General features: G+C 36.8%; 1 protein-coding gene across 2 annotated transcripts in view; it reads left to right on the top strand.

The window, feature by feature from the left end:
• ADGRA1 (adhesion G protein-coupled receptor A1) overlaps positions 1 to 17,405 on the top strand; it is a 414,565-nt gene that overhangs the window by 320,418 nt on the left and 76,742 nt on the right. The gene's annotated exons all lie outside the window — the stretch shown is intronic.

The following is a 17,405-nucleotide window of genomic DNA, read 5'->3' as shown; positions in this document are numbered from 1 at the left end:
TGAGTTGTGATAGCTAGTTTATATATGATTCAGCTAATCTCTGTCTGTTTGTCTATCAGAAGCATATTTCAGACATTTCATCTTGCTTTCAAACACAAAAGAGAGCCAACTTTGGATTATTCTTAAAGTGCTAGGATAATTCTCAATAAACACTATTCTGAATATGAATCTTTAAAAAAAAAATCAAATCCTCGGTAGATAATGAAAGCTTGATATTTTCTTTAAAAAAAAACCTGCAATGTTTACTTTGCAAAAATGATTGAGTGGTCATGCTAAAATTATTGATATATTATTTTACATTGTGGCTCCAATCCTTTTATGGGCTTCCATGCATTGGGTTCTTTTTTAAGTATTTTTTTTTAAAAATTCCCTATTTCATCAGCCAGAACTCTTCACTGATTCTGATAGATTGGAGACCATTTTTCTCCCAATTCAATTTGATCATGGATCGGGCACTTGTTGTGGCCTATCCCCATCCCACCGACCCTACATTACCGAAAAATTGCTCCATGCTGCAGTAAATATTGTAGATGCAATATGTAGCTCAATATCCAGATTCACAACATTGCACTTCCTCTTAATAAGGGATAGAGTCTAGCCAAAACTATTTGGAATGGTTCATTAAACTACAAAAAGCTCAGAACACAGCAAGTTATCTCAACCAGTACCTCACTGGAGGCAGCTTTTCATTGTGCTTTTAGTTGGATTCCTTCACCTCTCAACTTTAAAGGAGAATATAAAGTGTACTGGAGTAAAAGTATTATGTTATGATTCCTCATTACTTGCTTGTCTTGTCACTACAAGTGACAAGTGATAGAGAGACTAGAATCTGGTTTTCATGTTTTCATTCTTGTGTTGCAGTGTTTCCCATCTTGGACAACTTGGGGTTATATGTACTTCCATTCCCAAATCCCTAGCAATGATTATCCTGGCTGCAGTATTCTCACAAAGTTTTTTTAAAATGGGAAACATGACTCTACTGGAATTTGTAATTCCAAACATAAGCACATCAACTGGAGGAGAAGAATTAATTCAAGCATTGGGGAAATGCAAGTTAAGAGATCATGCAGGGAAAGCAGGAGGTGTGTTAGATAGGTACTCAAAAGACAATATGATTGAAGTTGAAGGAGGAGGTATGAAATGATTGGAAGAGGGAGAGTCAACAAAAATAGTAGGAGACGGATTCAATGAAAATACTTCTGCTGGAAGTATTTACTAATATAAATACTAATGTTAATTTGCAGCACTTTCCTGGGCTTTGGGGCAAAATCAACTTATTTTTATAAACTTTTATTCAGAAGTTGAAATTGGCCAGAAAACCAAAAAAAAAAAAAAACTTATAAATTAAAACATTGTTTTCAAAACAAAAAAAATAACCAAACAACAACAAAAAACAAAAACCCAACAAAAAAAAAAAAAAAAACACAAAAAAAAAAAAAAAAAAAAAAAAAAAAAAAAAATCTCTCTTAAACCCCCCCCCCCCCTTCAGGGTGGTCTGGGCAACTGAATGGAGCTGAGTGATTGCAGGCCGGATGCCCTTCCTGTCACCAATGCAGAGTTATATTTAGCAGATATATTCTCATTGTGCCCACATAGAGAAATAGCTGCCTCTACCTAGTATCGAACTCACAGCCTTCTCATTGTGAGGTGAGAGCTCCGCCTCTAGGCCACCGCAACCTCTAAAAATGAAATTGAAATTCTCTGATTTAAAAAAATGACTAGCAATACTGGTAGACCTCCATTACAATGGTTGGAAAAAAAATGCAGCTTTGTGACAAATCCTTGCATTTATTGTTTTGACCCAACCGGGTTCCCAAAGAGCAAACACAGACAAAGGCAGCAGCCCCCACCTTTTAAGGTTTAATAACTAATACTGTTCTCAAGGCTGCTTTCCACTAATTAGCTCCTACAAGAAAGGGCCTTGCCAAGTTGTTTGCCAAGGCTGCCAAAAACCCAAAGATAAGAACTAATTTACAAGATTCTCCAAACACAGACTAAGATGTCCACCAGTTGAGTTTCAGAGCTTCTTTGCTGTCTGCAAAGAACGCTTTTCCAAACCTGGCTTTTATCCTCTTGAGGGACAGGCCACTACCTTGCAGCCTTACTCCCGAGTCGCCTGTGCTGCTGTAATTGTTCTTTCCTTCGAGCAATCCTTCGTGCATGTGCACTTGGCACAAGCTCCTCGGGAACCTCCTCATCACTGCTGCCAGCCCCCACAATCTCTGAAGGCAGCAGTCCACTCCCTGATGGTCCTGGCCCTTCATCAGAGTCCTCGCTCTCCTCAGCCATCTGCACCTGTTGCCGGCTAACCACAACATTTATGCCTGTTACAGTCTAGCAGCCATGTGATTGCCATGCAGGTGCTTCATAACTGGCATGCATTTATAACCATCCTAGTGTCCCACAGTTACATGATCACCATTTGAGAGCTTCTCAGTGGCCTCCGCAAGCAAAATTAATGGAGAATGTGGAAGTGAAATTGCAAGTTGCAGTCACATGTTGTCCCACTTAATGACCACTGTGGTTTACTTAAGAATGGAAGCAGAAGTGACATAAATCAAACAGTCATATGATTTTTTCACTTAGAAACTTCAGTACTTAGCCATGGAGTTGGCAGCCTCATTTACCAATCACCAATTGTGGTTGGTAAATGAGGATTACCTGCACAGAACATAGCCTAAGGATTTCAGAATAACTGCAAGTTGTATTCATAGTTATTTACCATTCTCCATCCATTTATTTCTTTCCCTCTGTATTTCTTGATTCATTACTCAAATGTCCCAAAGATACTTTTTCAAGAGACAATTGGACTTCCTTGGTTTTTTAAAAAAAAGATGTTTCACTTCACAAAGAAACTTCTTGGATGAGAAGCGAAACGTCTTCAAAGAAAAACCAGTCAGTTGCCTCTTGAAAAAGCATTTTTGAGACAACCATGACCTGGATGATTGAGAATCTCCATAGTCATTACTCAAATATTTACTCGTGGTGTCTTCTCACCATTTTTTAACTTTATGACCCAAATATTCACCTACAGTTTTCCCTCATTACAACTTTTCCTTTTTAAGACAACTTTTACCCCAGAGAAGCTAAATACCCCTTGTTATTTGATAAGATTTATGAAGTACTTGAATGGAATAATTCTACTAGAGAGGATAATAGAATTATTTTTTTCTGCTTTGCCTGATGTTCCTTTTAAAAAAATGTTCTTAATAATACAGTACTTGCAGCCATGCTAATTTTTTATTCTTCATGGTTCCTTCTTCTAGAAAGGCAGATAGCCTTGCCAGCTACTAATATTCATGACCTCTAGATTCTCCTTTAAGAAATGACATCTGAAAACTGCCTTATTCAAATGTGCTGATGTGCAATTGCACTATTTTGCAGAGTGTGTTTTTTTTAAAAAAAAGATATATCTTTGCTTGCTTTTTTTTCTCTTGGGACAGAACGGGGGAGGCTGACAGATCAATAACATTTAATTATCATTAAAACAGAGCCAAGATTAATTAATCATGTACCAGTATCGGTGTCATAATAACAAATGAAATCAAGGGTATTTTACAATATTCTAACACATTACAGGACTGAAGCATGATTGCTTGATATATGTAAAATCAAGACCAAGCTGAAAATAGAATTTGGGCTGGTTTTAAATAAAAAGTACCTTTAAAAACTTGATTACTGATGACCCATAGTAAAAATGGAGATATGGGGAAAGACACAGAGAGTTGGCTTTCATAGGAATACTTGAGTATGATATAATTGTATGGGGTGTGTGGGTGTGGGTGTATTCAGCTAAAAGTCCCATATATCCTGACATGGGGGCAGGGGTGGGATTCAAAAATTTTAACAACTGGTTCTGTGGGCATGGCTTAGGTGGTGGGCGTGCCTTGGTGGTCATGTGACTGGGTGGACGTGGCTTGGTGGTCATGTTTTTGGCTGGGTGTGGCCAACTCAATATCACTCACATCGAGGCACCCATCTCCTCGCCTGGCCTCTCATGACTGTGGGGATGCTGCAACAGTCATAAGTGTGAAAAATGGTCATAAGTCACTTTTTTCAGTGCCATTGTAACTTTGAACTGTCACTCCACACAAGCAAAGTACCAGCAAAGGAGGAAAAAAAAACTCCAGAGAAGTTCCAGAGACAGGAAGTCTAGTCCTGACAAGAATGTCATAAGGGTTAACGGAGAGGCAGTTTCTGTAAGCAACACCAGAATGTTTCCTTCCTGCCTTCCTTACAGGATTAGGCCAGTAATTCCTTCTAACAACCGGTTCTCCGAACTGCTTAGAATGTTAACAACCGGCTCTCGCGAATAGGTGCGAACTGGTAGAATCCCACCCCTGCATGGGGGTCAGTGGTGGGATTCAAATATTTTTGCCACCAGTTCGGTGGGTGTGGCTTGGTGGGCGCGCTTTGCATGCATGCACACAGTTTGTGTGCACATGCGCTCCAAACATGCACTTTGTGCAGGTACAGAGGCATTTGCGCAGGCACAGAGGCGTTCTAACTCGCCTTGTGCAAGCCGGCACGATCCCGGTCGCTTCAGCAGGTGCCGCGTGGCACTATTCTGTGCCGCGCAAAGCAGCTGCGCTTCAAATTCCGCAGATAAAAGTGAGTATGGAAGCCTGGACGGGTGGGTGGGCCCAACAACAGGGCAGCGGAGAGAAACCGGTTCGGTCTCTGCTGCTCATCACTCCTACCAGCTCGCCAGAACTGGCCAAACTGGTCGAATACCGCCACTGATGGGGGTTTATAAATGAAAAATATTCTTTCCTACTTTTTATTTGTTATCTCCTCCTAACATATTTACTACCTTGATGACAGCTTTCAGAAGCCTTACTTTGTTACAGGAACAGGTGCAGAAATATTACGGAAGTGTCCCTTCTCCTCTTCCTCCAGCCATCAGCCATTAGGCAGCAGAACCAGTAATAAACAGGAAGGTCACCATACTTTTGTAAACCCCACGGGCTTATGTTTCTGAAGATAGATGCTACCCTGTGCCTTTTCTAAGTATTCATCAGGCACAAGTGTCATCATAATCAAATGCTGGGCTTATAATTAAAATTATGCACAATGCCTTCTAAAGCTTCTCCATAATAAAATTAATTCAGAGATTCTTTAGAACAGAGGCAGTGAAGCAGTCCAGTGGCTCCCTAGATTTCAAAGCTTATTTTGTAAAGACCAAGACAGATAGTCCCTGCTTCTTTCCCATACACACATAACACTTACACACACACACACACACACACACACACTTTTTTTTATATAAGCGACATTTACTGCAGCATTGAAAATTCCTACAGGCAGGCAAGATTGCAAGATGAGAGTACAAGATGAGAGCTTGTTTGTTCTAGCCAGATGTGTCAAGCCGTTTCTAAAACGAATTATAGATAACTTATTATCCATAAATAGAAATAAATATAAATATAATATAATATAAATATATATAAATACAAATAAATAGAAATAAGTGGCAGCATCTTATATTGGTTTTTAAAATGTGGTGTGAACAAGGCGCAGCGTTCATTCAGCAATCACATGAAAATCAACCTTTTTTGAAAATGCATTTCTCACCCTTCTGTGATCCCATTCCATGTTTTTCTCTTCAGCATCTGAAGTGATTTATTTTCATCTTTTCCCTTGGAATATCCTGCAAGTGGAATGATGACTCAATGGCTTAATTGTCCCCCTCAGTACCTGAAGTTAGCTGAGGAGGGTTCAAGTTTCATCCGCTCTTTATCAGGGAATGAGCAAGAAGCAAAGTGTAGAACTGTTTTGCTTTATTTGTTATCTTTTATTTCAAGTGAGAACAAAGGATCTTTGTTTCTGTAGGACTTTCAGCAGCTAAGGATGAAGGTTTTTGCCATGGCATCCTGAAGAATAGCTGCTGGAAGCATTTAGCTTGAATGTTAAAGACATGTTGGAATAGTGTTGTTAAAATCTTTTATAAAGATTATAAAGAGAGAAGAGGCTGCTTGAATGTCTGAAGGCAGAGAATTAGGAGTGGCAAAACAGAAGACCTGCTGCCTGATCATGCCCCTCACTAATGTGGAGATTCAAAGCAGGCTTTCCTAGGATGTTTGTACTGGATTTAGCAAGGCTGCACCAAATATCAACCAATGCTATGCCTTTTAGGGTTTTATGGGCTAGCTTATCACCAGTATTTTGAGTGAATCATGGACTCCTTCTGGGATCAGTGCAGTGTGTTTAATAGTAGTAGTGTTACTCTACTACTACTGTGAAGGAATTGTTCTGTCAACACTCTAGCTCACAGGTGTCAAACTCGTGGTGTCATGTTACCGTCACGTGACTTATCACAACATTCTTTCTCTTCACGGAGCTGCGGTGGGCATGGCCTGCGCGTGATGCATCCTGCCCATAGGTTGCCAGTTTGACACCCTGAGTCTAGCTGCTACATTTCAGACCAGATGCAACTCCTGCATCATCTCCAAAGGTTGCCCCTGTAGAGTGGGCTACAGTAATTTAAACAATGGCGGTCAAAGCAGAAGTTGCTATCACGAAGCCATCTTGATCTTGGTAGAGCCATAATTGAAACTGGGCAACAGACCTCCCTTCTCATTGTTTCCAGCTGCTGCTTATGTTGATGAAGGTCCACAGATATGAAGCATCTTGGGATGCTCCCATCCTGAGTTAATGATTCAGGCCAATATTCTTGTATGTTTATTTATGAGAAACAGTCCAAGTGTCCTCAGGTCATGACCTTCATTTAAATATAATTTTTATTAAGACTTTCGATTACAGCAGTGAAAACTAAAAAAAAAACAAAAAAAACCCTTACACTTAGAAAAGGAGAAGATTATTTTAAATTTTTTTTGATACAATTAGAAAAGTTGTGATAGACCCTTTGGTTCTATTTTTAGTCATAGCTTTCATTCGCTGCATTCAGGATTGCAAGACCCCCGTGGAATATGCTGGAATAATAATCTTGATTCTTACTTCTGTGACAGACTTCGTGATAAATCAGTTGAAATGTAGATTCTTTTATTTATTTAGGATTTTGTATTTTTGTTTGTTCATTATTGTTTTGTTTTTTGGTTTGTTTGGTTTTTTTGCAGGAAAAGTAAAGGACCGTTGAGGAAATAATTATTTAGCATATTGCTAATCAGATTTTTGAATAATTTGAATTATTGTGAGAATATTCCAGGTTGCTTAAAGTAGCAGTATCTTGGTCCAGATGCATTAGCAACATATAAAACTTCCAAAATAATTACCAATTATTGAAATGTGTTTTACATGACTCTATGTCTATGTATTGTTTATGAACAATTTAAGATTAACATAAAAATAATAGTTATTCTTGATGTGGATAACAGAATAACAAATCAATGACTAAAGATGTTAAAGATTGTTAAATATTGTTCTTATGATGTCAAAGTGAGATGAATTTAAACAGTTACTTTTTTCATTTATCAGTTTCCCCAGAGAACATTTTAAAAGCTCTAGCCTTTAAAAGAGCTAACCATTAGGTTAAAATATGAAATGTGAACTGGAGGAAGAGACTTATTAAAATTTTAAGGGCGTTACTTGTTCCCTGGTTTGGACTTAATAACCATAAAGTTTCTTAATATTATGTTAAAAGTGGGAAACTACTTTTGTATTATGTACTTGGCATGATATGAAGAATTACAGATTTGTCAAGTGGAGAAGGGCATCAAGAAATAAACAAAATGTTCTTTGGAAAGTTGTGGGAAAGATACAGGAAACCCAGTTTTATACTTGAGGAAGAGGAGGATTTTATCCTACTTTTTAATATTTGAGCCAAAGGGGCAAATATACCTAATACTCCAGCCTCATATTATAGATATTTCATTTCTTAAGGGCTCCGGAAAGTTTGTTTGGTTTTATTTCATGTGTTCAATTATTTGTGTAAATAGTAGGTTGAATTATTGCTTCTATGCTATAGAATATGTCCTTGTTTCCCCCCCTCTATATTTGTTTTGTCATTTTTGATGGGCGTTCCTCCCTTCCTTCCTCCCTCCCTCCCTGAAGTAACTTTAAGAATGGGTTAGAATGCTTTTGAGGAACTGAGGAATAGAAACAGATTGCCCTAAAATGGCCTATTGATAGCCCTACTTTTAAAAAGCTTGCATTAAATATTAATATGTGGGAGCAAAAAAAAAAGCACAACCCTCAGTGCTTTGTTACTTCAGATGCACTCAATATCAAATTGTAACTCCCAAGCTGTCATAGGGCAATCATTTAAACTAATTCCCACAGTATGCTATTCATGTATAAACCCATGAAAAATCACAATGTGAGAAATAAACTGATTAGATAGAAAGACAGACAGACAGACAGACATAGATAGATAGATAGATAGATAGATAGATAGATAGATAGATGATAGATAGATAGATAGATAGATAGAGATAGATAGATAGATAGATAGATAGATAGATAGATAGATAGATAGATAGATAGATAGATAGATATCTCCACATGCTCACATAGACAAACAATATGCTATAAAGAAAAAAGCTAATCTGAAAGCCTCCCAAACTGAGAAAATGCAGCTTGGTATGTAATATTTGCAAGCAATGGACGGTAGAGTATCTGGCTGCATCAACAAGACTATATAATTAATAGGGGCACATGAGAATTTAAATGCCTTCCAGAATTTCACAAAGCAAAAAGCCTCCCATGCTAATGTCTATTATGCATCTATAAATTTAACAGCTTGACAGAAACAAAGCAAACAGGAAGGGAGCAATGGTGTTCAATCTCTGGCTGCAGTGAAAGCATATAGCTGGGTGGTTGCCTTCGGGTTTTTTTAGCATTAGCACAAAGAATATCTTTAAGAATGGGGGAGAGGAGAGACCTGCTAAAGCCTTTTCTCCGTGTGAAATTTCATTGTTTCTCCTTGATCACACAACACCAGCTTGATCTGGTATTCTGGTAAGAATCTAACTGGTCTTTGTTAGTCTGTGTTCTTGATTAAAAGTGATTTTTTCCTGTTTAAACTAACAGAGTTATTGTATAACAAGAAGACATACAAGGCCCATGCTGCTTCTCAATCCACTTGGAAGAACGTATGTTAGATGTCCTCTTTTTGTATATTATCACAGGTGAGAGTATAGCCACAATTGTAACTTTTCTCTTTCCACTTGGTCACTGGTCAGGATTTACCACCATTTTTTCCCCGGTGTTTACTTTTCAAGCAGGATCCTATTCCTGCCCTGTCAAGATTGTAGCTTTTTACCACAAGCCTCTCCTTCTTCCCGCCCCACCAGTCTCACATCCACATTTGCAGAACACCTAGGGAAGAGATGGTTTCCTAGAGATGGCTTTATATATAGCTATTAGGTGCAAAGCTAAGGAATACTAATGAGGAAAGAATTTCAAATATTCAAGGCCTGTTTTCAGTGCCAATAGTCTTCTTTTCAGTCCATTGAGCTTCATCTTCCATCTCTAGCTTCAACTTTGTGACCAAAATATTATGAGCTCCTAAAAATAAGTTGACCAAAAGAGGAAAGAGACAATATGATGTTGCAGGTAAAGTGTTGGACTAGTAGGGAGGTCCACTGAGTGATTACGTCGTATTAATTGTCTTGGCCCAAGCTGCCTCACAGGACTGTTATTTGAAAAATAGGGGAAAGGAGCACTCTGCATGGCAATTAAATTACTGGGTGAAAGATATAAATCCAATATATCAATAAAGAGACAGGCTGAAGGTGGATGCAGATTTGTACAAGGATAAAAGCGGTCAAGATTGGTGCATGTTGTTTTAAGAAACGAGGAAATAGGAAAGGCAATAACTCAATTATAGAGGCATAGAATCAAGATTATGTGAAGTGTTAATATACTTTAGAATGCCTTGATGAGATCACATTTCAAATATTGCATCCAGTTTTGGTTGTCACAGATAAAACAGATGTTGAGATTCTAGAAAGAGCGCAGGGAAGAGCAGCTAAGATGATTGTGTGTCTAATGACACTTGGCCAATATTCTATATTCTATGTTCTATATTCTATTCTATTCTAAGACTGGAGGCTAAAATATATGAAGAATGATTGCAGGAATCGGGTATGTCTAGGACTAGGGGTGACATGATAGCAGTGTTCCAATATTTAAGGGGCTGCCTTAAAGAAGAGAGGTCAGCGTATTGTCCAAAGCACCTGAAGGCAGAATAAGAAGCAATGGATGGAAACTAAGCAAGGAGAGAACCAACATAGAACTAAGGATAAATTCCCTGATAAAACAATTAATCAGTGGAAACACTTGCCTTTAGAAGTTGTAGATGTTCCAACACTGGAGGTTTATAAGAAGAGATTGGACAATCATCTGTCTGAAATAGTATAGGGTTTCCTGCTTGTGCAGGGGGTTGGACTAGAAGACCTCTGAGGTCCCTTCCAACTCAGTTATTCTGCTAAGAGAAAGAAAGTGATACTCATTAAAGTGATAACACACACACAAGGGTAACAAAATTGGACATGAAGCCGCCACAGACTTTATACTGAACTGCTTAATACATTCACAAATCAAATACAAATTTTGTTGAATTAATCCTTGTTGAGAATTTAATAGTTTTTGTGGGTGGGTGTAAATAAATCAGGCACTGGCTGGTAAGGGAATATTAGCTATTACTGACAGGAATAAGCTTGGAGACAGAATTCTTATTCAAACTGTGCTGCCGCAAACATGTTAGCTTCAAGAGGACAGGGATGTGTGCATTGTCAAATTTTCACTACAAATTGCAGAATCCACAGGTCTTGGCATTGTCTCCATGATGAGCAGAGAAGCTAGAAAATGAGCATAATAGCCGTAATGTATGAGAATGTAGGAAACAGCTCATTTTCATTCATTTTTCCTATTATAGAGTCTAATAATTTTGATTCACTAAAGCAACCCAACAGACGGAACTATTTTATCAGAGAAAAATATCTTCAAGGGTTCTTAAACTGGGGTTTAGATTTCAAAAGATCTGTGAACTTGGATGAAAAAAAAATACATTATTTTCAATCAGCTATGTAGGCAACAAAATTACTTATGGTCTGTAGATTCCAGCCGGGCGAATTGTGGTTGGTCACTTGAAATCCTAAGAAAGGGCAAACCACTTCAGTAAACCTTGTCAAGAAAAGAGACTAGTCTGGATAGTTTGTCAGGAGTCAAGATAGATTCAAAGGCATGCCCGCGCACACACACACACACACACACACAGAGAATAATTAATATACAACATATAAATATGATTATGCCCCCAGACGGTATAATCATTATACCAATATACCAGCTCGATACCTGTGCTTCGCTACGAAACTATGTGGTCAGTCTTAGCTTTGGGGAGGAAAATAAGGGAGATGGGAATCTGCATTTGCCTATCAGCATCCATTAGTATTCATCTGGCTAGCGTCCTGTCAGTGTGTGATAGAGTTGAGGAAACTGAAACACTATTTGCTATGTGGGCAAGGAGACAGCAAGGAGCCTGGGCGTGGCTTAGCTCAACTGTTCTGTAGTAAAGCTGCTTGGTGCTCTGAAACTGAAACTCCTCTAATCTGCTTGTGTTTTGCATTTGGAACAGATTTTTTTTCAGGTGGGGAGGGGGAGTAGAACTCCATCAGAGCATGTTAATAATAATATACAAAATACTAATGCTTTGATGGTCATTTCAAAAAATCTTTTCTTAGTGAGCACCCAGAAGCCAAGAGGAACATATGTGCTAAATTTCAAGTTTGTAGGCTTTACACTTCTGGAGATTTTGTGATGATGAATGAGTGGTGTTTTGCTTTGATATATATATAGACAGTACATTACATATATGTTATTTTTTAGCATTTTAATAACTATTTGAACATATTTAGTTTTCTTTGTGATACAAGCTATATGTATTTTATTTTAGATTAGAGAACAAACATTTGTCAGCATCAAAGTGCAGAGTCCTTTTTCTTTTGTGTTGTACTTTTGTATGTGAGTTTTGAATAATTTTTTAAAGAAAAAATAATTAAGGGTATCACAGTTTGTACAAGACAATAGATTATAAAATTTCTGCATACAACTGAATGAATGTTTTGGCTTAAGAGTGGATCTGAATGGGCATTTGAAATAGACTGAAGGAATGTTTGATCAGGAAATGAAATTAGCTTCAGTGACTATTCCTCTTAGCAATATGAATATAACTATCATGCAATGTTGTTGAAAACTATTCTCAGTATAATCCAGCCAGTAGTAGGAATATGATTATCTGCTGGATGGCATTGCAAGTTGTAAACCACTCGGTGGTGGGATTCAAATAATTTAACAACTGGTTCTCTGCCCTTATGATTTCTTCCAACAACCAGTTCACCAAGCTTTTCAGAAAGTTAACAACCGGTTCTCCCGAAGTGGTGCAAACTGGCTGAATCCCACCAGTGAAACCACTCAGAGTTTGGCTTACAATAGTCAGTGTCAGCTAGACTGCAGAACAATCATAAGCCATTTCCTTCCAAACTGCAGTATGAAGAAGATGAAATACGTTAGCTTTGGAAGTTACACTAATCGTTTACTTTATTGATTAGTCAGTTCACCATATCAAAAGCATGAGCATAAGCCACAGTAAAATACAATAAAATGAGGTGAGGTAAGATACAGTGAAATGCGATAAAGAAAGGCTAAGTTAAGATAAACGAGACTACAATATAGTAAATAAAATAGAATAAAGATGAAAGAGTAAGATAAAATTGTATAAGGTAAAGTGTGTTTAAGTAAATTTGTCTTTGCATACAATTCCAGTGTGTTCTATAAAGTATGTTTCTCTGTTGGAAAGCCCTAACTATAAGCTTAACAATTCTAGTGAATTCTAGTGACTAAATATATATTTGTGCTGTGAAAAAATAAGGTAATCTTTTGTTGGGGTCCCTGAATATGGTTCTAGCAAGTCGGGTATATAGATACTGAGCCCTTGCTGAGGCATACAATTGACAATGTCTTCTATTTCTGAAGTGTGACAAACACATGTTCCCTCAAGATGTGGCATTTGATAGAATTATCCGTATTTGATCATAGAATCTAGCTGCTCCCTTGGAAGTTATACTAGCAGGGCTATTATGAAAATGGTTCCTTTTATATAAAAATTGCATTAAAGCAAGAATATTCCTTTTGCTGTCACCCTTGATGGTAGGTAGACTCTATTGCTGAATCTCAGCTACGTATCTTAGATTCTTCTATGGACAGCTGTCATTGTTATCTCCAGGGTCCTTTAAAAATAGTTTCTTGGTGTTAATTTAGAAAGGAATTATTCAGACAACGAGATAATTTTCTCTGCCTTTTTCTGTATTATGTGTCTCATACTTTGTCCTCTTTTGCCAATTTGGGGAGGAGGGGCGAAGTAGGAAAGCAGCACAAGGACAACTCAATCACAGTTGCTAATTTTTCTCCCTTTACCTTTTCTGTCACCAGTAATAACATCATAGATTAATAGAATAAAAGGTAAAAATGCCTCAGGTTGTGTTCACTTCCTGAATGAATACAATTTTGTTGACAATGATACACAAGTACAGTAGTTTGTATCTGCCTTCTGGGTCTTTCTTTTAACTTTCCACCCTAGCTTAAAACCAATGTATTTTCTAGCAGTTTCCCATCTAAGCATTAACTAGTTCTGATCTTGTTTGGTTTCTGAGAAGGTCAGCCAGGCACCACAACCTGCTTTTCTATTTAATTTGTTCATGAATGTTAATGAGGAATTAACTTTAGTAAGAAAGAGCAACAGTCTTCCAAAAAAAAAAAAAAAAACATTTACTGTAAATCTTATAGATAATATGTAAATCCTTCATCTATTCGATTCCAATAAATAAGAAATATCAACTATATGAGTCCTAGGTTACTTTTGCTCTTCAAGCTGCCCCGTTAAGTTGAACTGGCTTCCATCCAATCTGCCACATATGAAAAAATTGATTTAGTTGACTACTAAAATGTACCAATTAAGTTTTTTTTTCAGTAAGGAAGTCTTATAGTTTTGAAGCTAAAACTAAAGAGAGATCTTTGAAATGTCCATATGTCCACAAAGAACTAATAATTATGTTAGTTGTACCATGTAAAATAGAATAGTAGAGCACCCATGGAAAGTAGTACAAAGCAATATTTACTTACAATTATTACAGCATACATTTCCTGTCTAATTGCAATTATTTGTAAATGGTTACTTTGTAAATGTTGAAAACTTTTTGTTGAGTTATTTTGAATTTTTTAATCATTTAGATCAGGGGCCCCAAACCTCTGTGCTGTGGCCCATCAGTAGGCTGCGAGTTTTTTTAAAACTGGGCTGTGGACACGTTTGCGAGGGTGCATGTATAGACATGCATTCTCACTTTTGCACGCAGCAAGCAAACGCATCCACACATGCTTGATTTGCGTGAGCAGCAGACACACATACACGCCTCTCTTGCAAATGGTGCTGCGCATGTGCACACTTGCCAGCTGTTGAGGTATTCCCCGTTAGGAGAATGAGTGCACTCAGGGTAACATAGTGAGAGTGGTGATGAATAACACACAACCAGCACACAGATACACTGAATAGTAAAATGTAAGTTTTACTTCCAGTAAATGGGTAAACAAAGTCCAACAAACAGTCCAAATCATACACGGTTAAAGCAGTTAGTATTCAAAACAATCAGTCCAGGGATAATCCAAAAACGAAGTCCTTTTCTTTACCAGTATCATAAACAAAGTTCAGTAAACAGAGTTTGTGAACAGTTGCAAGACTCACAGCAATTCAAGCAGAATGATGATCAGGCAAAAAGCAAAAGGGAAGCAAAGGAAATGCAAACAGGAACAAACCAGTTTTCTGGCTCCATCTTATGGCCGTTGGAGGAACCTCAGCCAATCACAATTACAGCATTCTCTTAAAGATACAACAGTATTAAAAGACTATCCTGGTTTATATATTGCCAACCCAACTGTTAGGTGACTATCATTCCTAACACCGGCCGCTCGCACAAAACCATCCCCTCTCCCCTCTGCCCACAAAGCCAGAAAGGTTGGGTAACTGATTTAGACACTTTGAAGTTTGATGTAATAAAATGTAATAAAATTATTCTGGCATGAAAGGTAGATGTATCGTATAAAAGTCTGTGAATTTGGCATCTTTGGAGTGGAAGTTGCAAATATATCCATGAAAATGGACTCTTACCAGTTTTCCTTTTCATCACTACAGTCCTATTTTAATAGCAAGACAACACATAATATATTAGTCATAACAGAATAATTATGTTAAGAGATGGAATGAAATTAAGGAGGACATGTTAAAATGGGAGAAATTGCAGTTCTATGGGAAGAATTTCGATAATGAAAATGAATGCTTTGCCAAGGATGATGTTTGTGTTTCAAACAATACTTGCTTGGATAACTGATGTACCATTTAAATAATGGCAGAAAGATATATCTGAGTTTGTATGGCAAGGGAAAAAGCCAAGATAATTATAAAATACTTCAAGATACAAAGGAATGAGGAGGACTGTGACTGTGTAATTTAAAATTGTATTTTGGAGCCTGCTGCTTAATTTGGGTGAATGAGTGGGTTTTATTGAGTAATAAAAGAATTTTAGAAGAGCATGCACTGAGATTCAGGTGACATAGTTTTCTATGGTACTATAAAGTTAAATTTAATGTAGATTTTAAGAATCATTATATTAGAAGTAACATATTGAGATTATGGAACAAATATAATTTCCGCCTGAAAATGGTTGCAAACGATTAAGGCCTTTATGGGTCTTAGACTCTTAGCATAAGAAACATTTATAGGTAAGAAACGGTATGTAAAGAAAAAATGGTTAACTCGTCTAGTAGAGTTGTTAGAATAAAAACACAGAAAATATAAGATGAAATCAAAAGAGCAATTGGTTGCAGAGGATTTAGGTTTTAGTGGTTTTCATATGCATAGTTCAAAAAGAAAGACTGAAGGTAGATAATAGGACATTTGGAATGGAGCAGTAGAAGACAGAATTTGAAGTTGAACTATGTGCACATAGTGAACATGTTAAAATGTATAAACCTTTATTGAAATTTGAAATGGATGAACAAGAAAAAACTGTATGGTAAAATGGGCTAAGAACTTTGAATGTGATATACTGATGGAACAGTGAGAAAAAACATTATATTACAATTATTATTTTTTCATACAATGAAGTATCATTGGTATATGACTTCAGAAAATTTGTCTAGAATGTATAAAATTAATCAAATTAATGCTGCAAGGTTGGACAACATGAAGGATCATTTTTATCATACCTGATGGGCTTGTAGAAAGCCAGAGATTTCTGGGTTCAAATACATACAAGAAGTTAAAATATTAACATTGAAAGCAGAACTTTTCTTGCTGGGATTAATGGACAGCTAATTAGAATACAGTCATGGAAATTTTTATAAATGATTACTGCTGTAAGACTATTATATATGCAGAGATTAAAATAATTTAAAACACCCTTAATGAAGAAACCATTGGTGAAGATGACAAAACTAGCAGAGATGGCAAAATTAACTTGTTTGATAAAAAAAACTACATTTATCAGTGACTGCAAACCCCTCATAGACTTTATGAAAGAAAAGAAAAATGAACATGTCATTTATGGGTTTGAACATTAGAAAGGGTAGCTTCAGGAAAGAAAGAAATTGAAAGTTTAGAGAGTTTAGAGACAGAGAGATCAAAATATAAATATATAACTGCTGTCCAGAACAGAAGTCACTTCTTTATAAATATTTATTTTCCTTTTTTCTTTTCTATTCCTTTTCTGTTTTCTTTTTTCACTGTCTTTTTTCTTTATCATCTTTATTTTCTTGTATTTTTTTACTTTGTTAAAAAGTTCTTCAATAAAAAATTAAGCAGTATGTGTATGTGTATCATAGATGAAGTTGGATAATGCTTATACTATCTGTGAAATGCAATGAGATAGGAACTGAAAGACACAAAAATGAATTCAAGACCTGTCTTGGGGGTTAGCAAAGAACAGCAGGCATATTTTTATGTAAAAATGAATTCTGGTCAATGCATTTGAAAAAGATGCTTTAAATGTGCCCAAGCACAAATAAATACCTTCACATTATTAAAGCAGTTACATCTTTCAAAGAACTGTCCTCACTTTTTTCAATAGAGGTGTTACCTTGCATGCACTCCAGACAGCTGGTGACAGTTCTGGAAGCAGAGATATGACCCCTACAAAAGATGGACATTTAATTATATACAGCAAATACTTTGCTCAGAATGATGCATATTGCAAAATGCCTCTTTTGAATGCTTTACACAACCCTGAGAATATTAACCATATGCTGGAAGGATGTAAAAAGAAAATGTAATTATGTAAGAAACATGAAGGATGCACAAAGAAATATGCACATCTTTATATAAGAAAGACCCAGTTGGGCCATCTTTGAACAAAGTTTGTACATACAAGGGTAAGATAAGGTTGAGGTAAGAATCT

This window comes from Notechis scutatus, chromosome 4 (assembly GCF_049901735.1).
Source record: "Notechis scutatus isolate UNSWTSFEM ecotype Mainland chromosome 4, rNotScu1.2, whole genome shotgun sequence".
NCBI classification, from domain to species: Eukaryota; Metazoa; Chordata; class Lepidosauria; order Squamata; family Elapidae; genus Notechis; species Notechis scutatus.
This window is presented reverse-complemented; position numbering and strand designations above follow the sequence as displayed.